The 7,028-nt window shown below is 35.8% G+C and overlaps 1 pseudogene; it reads right to left on the reverse strand.

Annotated features, from left to right (window-relative positions):
• Nucleotides 1-330: 330 nt before the first annotated feature.
• On the reverse strand, nt 331-1,014 carry LOC102141520 (eukaryotic translation initiation factor 3 subunit K pseudogene; annotated as a pseudogene).
• Between the last annotated feature and the right edge of the window lie 6,014 nt (nt 1,015-7,028).

Genomic DNA, 7,028 nt, shown 5'->3' on the forward strand with positions numbered 1-7,028 from the left:
GGGATACTCAGCCCATCGAAATTATTATGTGACTTCCTCCAGGAGAATTCATCTCCAGAAGTGACAGCTGAAGGAACAGATTTTGGTGTTCACCAAAAGTTGGGAATCAGCAAAGCCCACAAGCTAGAAAATCAAAGGAGAAATTATTTCTGTGATGCTATCAAGAACATTAATTATAATGATTTACAATAGAAGTAGCAGCGGTAGATACTGGAGGATTGGGAAATAAGAGAGGGAAGGGATTTTTGGTTTGTTTGTTTTCCTAAGTCAACAAATCTTTATTAAAACCCGCAGTTACTAGGAGAAGGCCATGATGCTGGATGCGCTGTCTTTGTTTTTTTTTTTTTTTTTTTTTGAGAAGGAGTCTTGCTCTGTCACCAGGCTGGAGTGCAGTGGCCTGATCTCAGCTCACTGCAACCTCCGCCTTCCGCCTTCCGGGTTCAAGTGATTCTCCTGCCTCAGCCTCCCAAGTAGCTGGAATTATAGGCCTGTGCCACCACACCCAGCTAATTTTTGTATTTTTTAGTGGATACAGGGTTTCACCGTGTTGGCCAGGATGGTGTCGATCTTTTGACCTCGTGATCCGCCCGCCTTGGCCTCCCAAAGTGCTGGGGTCACAGGCATGAACCACCATGCCCAGTCAGGATGCACTTTCAAAGTCGATCTTCTCCACAATGTTCTTGGGCTTCATGCTTTCTTCTTGGCTACAGATGAAGATCTGCCCTGACTCATCGGTGCTTCAGCCATATTTTCTCATCCATATCTTCAGCTGGCTGGCTGTCAAATCCCTGAGCATCTCAGCCAGCAGCCAGCAGTAAGGGTGCCAGTTGAATGATATCCATGACATGGCAGACAAATTTTCTAACAGCCTTCAAAGCCAGTTATACCTTCGAAAAGAGTCATGTTTTCATCCAGGGTTTGCCAGAAAGCCTGGGAGTGTCAAGTCTCCAGCAGATCCTCCAGGTACAAAATCTGTTGGATCGGCTACTTTTCTTGATGTGCTTGGATGAACATGGACTTGCACAGGGTGAAGTTGGTGAGGCATGGGTTGGTGAGAGCCTTCAGTGGGATCTGGGTGGTGACCGTGGTCTGAAAGAAGCCTGGGTTGAACTAGTACAACTTCAGGACAATGAAGTTGGCTTCTAGATAGGCATTCTCCTTGACCTGCATCTCCACATAGCTCCCCAGGGTGGCCAGGTTCTCAGAATTATACCTGTGGATATTGTTAAGCAACTTGCCCACATTCACTCTCATCTGCTAAAACATCACTATGACTATGGTCACCTTCTACAGCCAGGGCTGGAACAGGGAAGTTTTTTAATGAGAGAGAACAGGTTCTGTAAGAGTGACAATAGGAGAGAAGAATGGAAGTAGTGGTTCAAGAGCAGAGTTTCAAACCCAGGCGTCTTCACTTACCAGGTGCAATAAAGAGTCTAGAGAGGTTGTTGGAAAGTGAGGAGGGTGACAAAATTGTAGACTTAACATATTGAAAAAGTCATAAACACATATTCTAAAATAACCAAAGAAAATGTTTAGGAAAGATGTATAGAAAAATACAAATGATGTTAATAAAAATAAGGCTCTTAAACTTAAAAAAAAAAAACTTTTAAACTTTTACAGTGTTAACTATGTTGACTTTTAAAAGAAAGAACTTCATAATCCATCATCTGTATCCAAAAATACTAAATCAAAATGTTCTATAAAGTGCCCACAAAATAAACTACTCAAACTTTAAATATGCTTAACAATTTTTCTTCAAATTTGGCTTCCTTTTCATTTCTCATTAGGAGCCGAAATCCTGCCAATGTTGAAATGTATAGTTTTACCTATTTTTAGTTAAATTAAAGTTTAAATACATTTTCATGATTTTTTTCTTTATGTTCCCATGTAAAAAGATCTTGGGCAACCTATTCAAGGTTCTCCCAAACAGGTTAGAATTTTGTTCAAATAAGAAAAAGTTAACCTCACTGCCATTCTTTGGTTAATGGAAGAATTAATTTTTTACATATTTCTGATTCCTTTTATCATAAAGAAGGTACAGTATGGGGAAAATAGCATTTAAATTACTTTTATAAACTGATTTATTTACATTTAAGTTAAATTACTTTGTCTTTTAACTGCTTCTCATACAGCATTTTAAGACAAATTCAGGTAAGACATAGCTATATAGTAGAGGAAAGGGCAGACCTCTAAAACTAAGCAGGTAGGAAGGAGCTGGTATGTTATTTTTGTTTTAAGCATTTCCATACGTGACCACTAAATCAGGATTTCTCACCCTGATTAATAATTTTCAATTTTTACTTTCTATAGTTTATGCTAGAAAAACAAAATCTATTGAATGTGCTTTTTTAAGCTACGCATTCTCCTCTCCTTATTCTGATTCTTCGTTTTACCCTTCTATCAATGTCACACCTTAAGACTCGCCACGCTAATCTAGTCTTTTGGAGTATTTTCTATTTTCTCAGTTTTTATAAATACCAATCAATCACTAATGACTTAGAAGTCATTGTGAGTTCATTCAAACTATTGATATAGCCAAAGTACAGAAACAAAAGCAAATCATCTTAACTGACTTATAATGTTTACTAAAGCTAAACAAATGTTTATAATGCAGAAATTTCACTTAAAGGTATATATTCATGATAAATGAGTATCTATGTCCACAAACATCCATGTTCAAAGCTGTTCATATCAGCATTATTCAGCATGTCCAAAAACTGGGAAGAATCTAAATATTCCTTAATAGGAAAAAAGATAATGGAATATTGTGCTGAAATAAAAAGAACTAATTATAAACAAATTTACTAATGTGACTGGATACAAGATAAATGCTTTTAAAAATCAATAGTACTTTCAAATAATAGCAATGAACAATCCAAAAATGAAATTAAGAAAACAATCCCATTTGAAATAACAGCAAAAGGAATAAAACAAAATACCAAGGTATAAATTTAGCAAAGGAAATGCAAGGCATATATAGTGAAAACGATAAAACATTGTTAAAGGAAATGAAATACCACCCAAATAAGTGGAAAGACAGCCCACATTCACAGATTAGAAGACTTAACATTGTTAAGAAGTAAATACTCCCAAAATTGATCTGCAGATTCAATGCAAACCCTATTAAAGTTCTAGCTGCCCTTTTTTGAAAACATTGATAGTTTGATGTTATCATTCATATGGAAATAAGAGACCCAGACTAGCTAAAACGATCTTAAAAAAGAACAAAGTTGAAGAACGTGCATTTCCTGATTTCAAAACCTACTACAAAGCTATAGTAATCAAGACAGTGTTATACTGGCATAAAAAAAAAAAAGATATAAAAATCAATGGAATAGAATTGAGAGGTCATAGATAAACCTTCACATTTTACGGTCAATTGATTTTCAATAAGGGTACCATGATAATTCAATGAGAAAAAAATTATCTTTCCAGTGATTGTTGTCTGTAAATTTTGTTATCTACATGCAAAAGATAATGTGGACCTCTACTTCACCTCTTACACCAAAGCTAACTCAAAACAAATCATATACATAAATCTAGTACCTAAAACGATAAAACTCCTAGAAGAAAATATCAGAGTAAATCTTTGTGACCTTGGTAAAGATTTAAATTAACATTTCTTCAAAGAAGCTATACAAATAGGCAATAATAAACACATGGAAGAATGCTCAACATCATTAGTCATTAGGGAACAATAAATCAAAATCCAATGAGCTATCATATCACTTCATACCCAATAGCATGGCTATAGCCAAATAAGATGGACAATAGCTAGTACTGGTGAGGATTTGGAGAAGTTGAAGCTCTTGTAAATTGCTACTGTGAAGGTACAATGGTGAAATCACTGTAGAAAACAGTTTGACAGTTCCTAAAAATGTTAAATATAGATAATGACCCATCGGTTGTACTCCTAGCTATACAGGCAACAAAATTAGAACATATTTCCACACAAAAGTTTCTACAAGAATGTGTTTAGCAACATAATTTATAATAGCCAAAAAGTAGAAACGACTCAAATGTCCACCAACTGATGAATGTATACATAAAACATGATATATTCATAAAATGGAATATTATTCAGCAATAGAAAAGAATGAAATACTGATGCATGCTACAAAAAGGATAAACCTTCAAAGCATTATGCTAAGTGAAAGAAGCCAGTCGCAAAGGACCACATATTATGATTCAATTTATGTGAAATATCCAGAACAGGCAAGTCCATATAGTGACAGAAAGTAGGTTAGTGGTTACCTGGAGCTAGAGCAGATTTGAAGGTTGGGGGCATATAGGCAGGAATGGGGAGCCACTGCTAATTGACAATTTGAGATTTATGTGGGGGTTTAAAAATTATATTTTGGTGATAATTGCACAACTGAATATACTAGAAATTGCTGAACTGTGTACTTTAAATGTGTGAATTTTATGGTATCTGAAATAGGTGTCAATAAAGCTGCTTTAAAAAAAAAAGAGCCAACTAATGAAACATACAACATCATGATGATATGATAGCTGCCTTAAAGTTGTCTCGGAAGAAAATGCATATGAATGTGTTTGATAAGTTGCAAATGTTAGTGTATTTATTATAACTACATGGAGAATGCAAAATTCACATATTTTTCAAGTGAATATATTTGGGATTTTCTTTTTTTTTTTTTCTTTAAGACAAGGTCTCACTCTGCCATCCAGGCTGGAGTGCGGTGGTGTGATCATGGTTCACAGCAGCCTTGAAACTCTGGGCTCAAGCGATCCTCTCACCTCAGCCTGGCAAGTAGCTAGGACCACAGGCACATGCCACCATGCCTGGCTAAATTTTTTAATTTTCACTTTGTAGAGATGAGGACTCCCTATTTTGCCCAGGCTGGTCTTGAACTCCTGGGTTCAAGCAATCCTCTTACCTCGGTCTCCCAAAGTGCTGGGATTATAAGCGTGAGCCACTGTGCCTGGCTTCAAATTTTCCTAATTTAGATATCTAGCATAATAACTTACTAAATTATGCTTTGTGCTAATGTACTTGGACTAGGGGAAGGATGTGGAAGAAATAGTCAAGTGGAACTGGTGGTTGTATTTTTTGTAACAATATTGTTTGCTACATTTCCCAACAAAGATCTCCTCATGAAGATCCACAGGAGACCTTTCTATATTTTTATATCACTAAATCTCTGGTGATTTTTTTAATTTACGGAAACTGATTATGTTTTCATCTTTAAGATGCCTGTGAAAAACACGGAGAAAAATGTGTCATCTTGGCAAGGAATAGGGCTTCAGGACATGCATGTTGTACACTGTGGTCACTCAGCTTTATTCTATTTTCCTACTCATACTCTCACTCTGCTTCAGTTCTCAGACTGACTTTGACTTGTTGTGACACATTACATATCTTGAAAATCTGTTTTAAATCATCTTTAGAAAGAGATGTATAATGAACAAACAATAGCAATAACAAAGCAACATAGTTAAATCATTATCCAATTTACCACTCCTATCTACTACAGAAGTCAAGAACACAGACAGCAATACCATAATAAGAAATACCCATATGTATAAACACAGGGACCCTGTTGCATGGGAATCACTGAACAAGCTTTTGTGGTGCCCTTTATGCTCATTTTAATACCAGAAGTCTACTGACTAGAATAGAATCCTCAGAGGGACAGGGATTTGGGTCTATTTGTTTACTTCTCCAATTCCAGCAGCAGGAACAGTGCCTACCTTATGGTAAGTACTTAATTAAGATTTGTTGAATTAATTAGAACTGCATGTAAAATGTAGCTTTTTACTTCCTCGGGGCCATGGCTATAATTAGACCAAAATTCTTTCAAACAACCATGAAAATGTAAGGTATACATACATGGTATATAACAGGCAGAATTAAGTGAAAAGTACCTCACTGATATTGAGCAAACCAATTAATATTTTGGTTTTCTTATTGGAATTGTTTTAAATAGAGATAATAAAATTGTCTAGTCTGAAATGGAATTTTTCCATCTAAAACATTATTACTCTCAGTTCTACAAATAAGATGCTCAATTATTTTTCCTTATATAAGTACAATATATTACGATAAGAAAACATATAACTTAATTTTTTATAACATGTCATTCCTTTAAATCAGCCAGTGACCTTGATATTTCAATTTCTCATGAAATATCCATTTGGTATTTCATGAAAAAGATGGAAAGGAGGCTTTTAAAAAAGATGTACAAGGATGGGAAAACAGAGGAAGAGAGAATAGCAATAAACATACTGTAAGCTAGAAAGTGGGCAGATGAGCAAATACCAATTCAGCAGGCCTGAATCCTGAGTCAGCAACAGCAAACACTGAAAACCAAACCTGTTCCATGCCACAGAACTCTCAAAGGACTCAGAGACGAGCAGCAACAGGCGCTTTTGGAAGAGGGTGAAGGAATAGGGACTTAAAAGAAAAATGATTGGCTAAAAGCACTTTAAGAAGCAGTTGTTTTCTCAAAACCTCTTCACTATCCCATGCCACTATGTAAAAGTTCTTCCTTCACCCTAGCAAAAGACTGTAAGTTTATTTTCTAGAGAGGGCAAATGGAAGGACTTTGTACAGGGAAGTACAGGCACAGTTGAGAATGTAATTTTTGAACCAAAAATGGGCATGGACTGAACATATGCTTACTGGATGCTGAAATTCCCAATCTTCAGGACACTGGCAGTCAGACCTTCACCCTGCAGGCAGACGACTGGAAAACACTTCTCAGAGGAATCTCACCGGCCCATGAGTAAACATATAAAATACTGACATTGGGTTGAACTACACACAACCTAGCTGACTATCCTAAACTGAAACTAAATGTCAACTGGCCCCACTCTCATACCAAGAGTTTATAGTTAGCTTTTAGCGTATAAGCAAGCAATTGATTTTTGTATATTTACTTTATAGTCTGTGACCTTCCTAAGTTAGCTTAACAATTGTGAATAGTGTTTGTAGATTTGTTAGAATATTCTACATAATCAATCATGTCATCTGTGACTAGATGTTAGAATATTCCACATAATTAATC

Source organism: Macaca fascicularis, chromosome 2 (genome assembly GCF_037993035.2).
Source record: "Macaca fascicularis isolate 582-1 chromosome 2, T2T-MFA8v1.1".
In the NCBI taxonomy this organism is placed as follows: domain Eukaryota; kingdom Metazoa; phylum Chordata; class Mammalia; order Primates; family Cercopithecidae; genus Macaca; species Macaca fascicularis.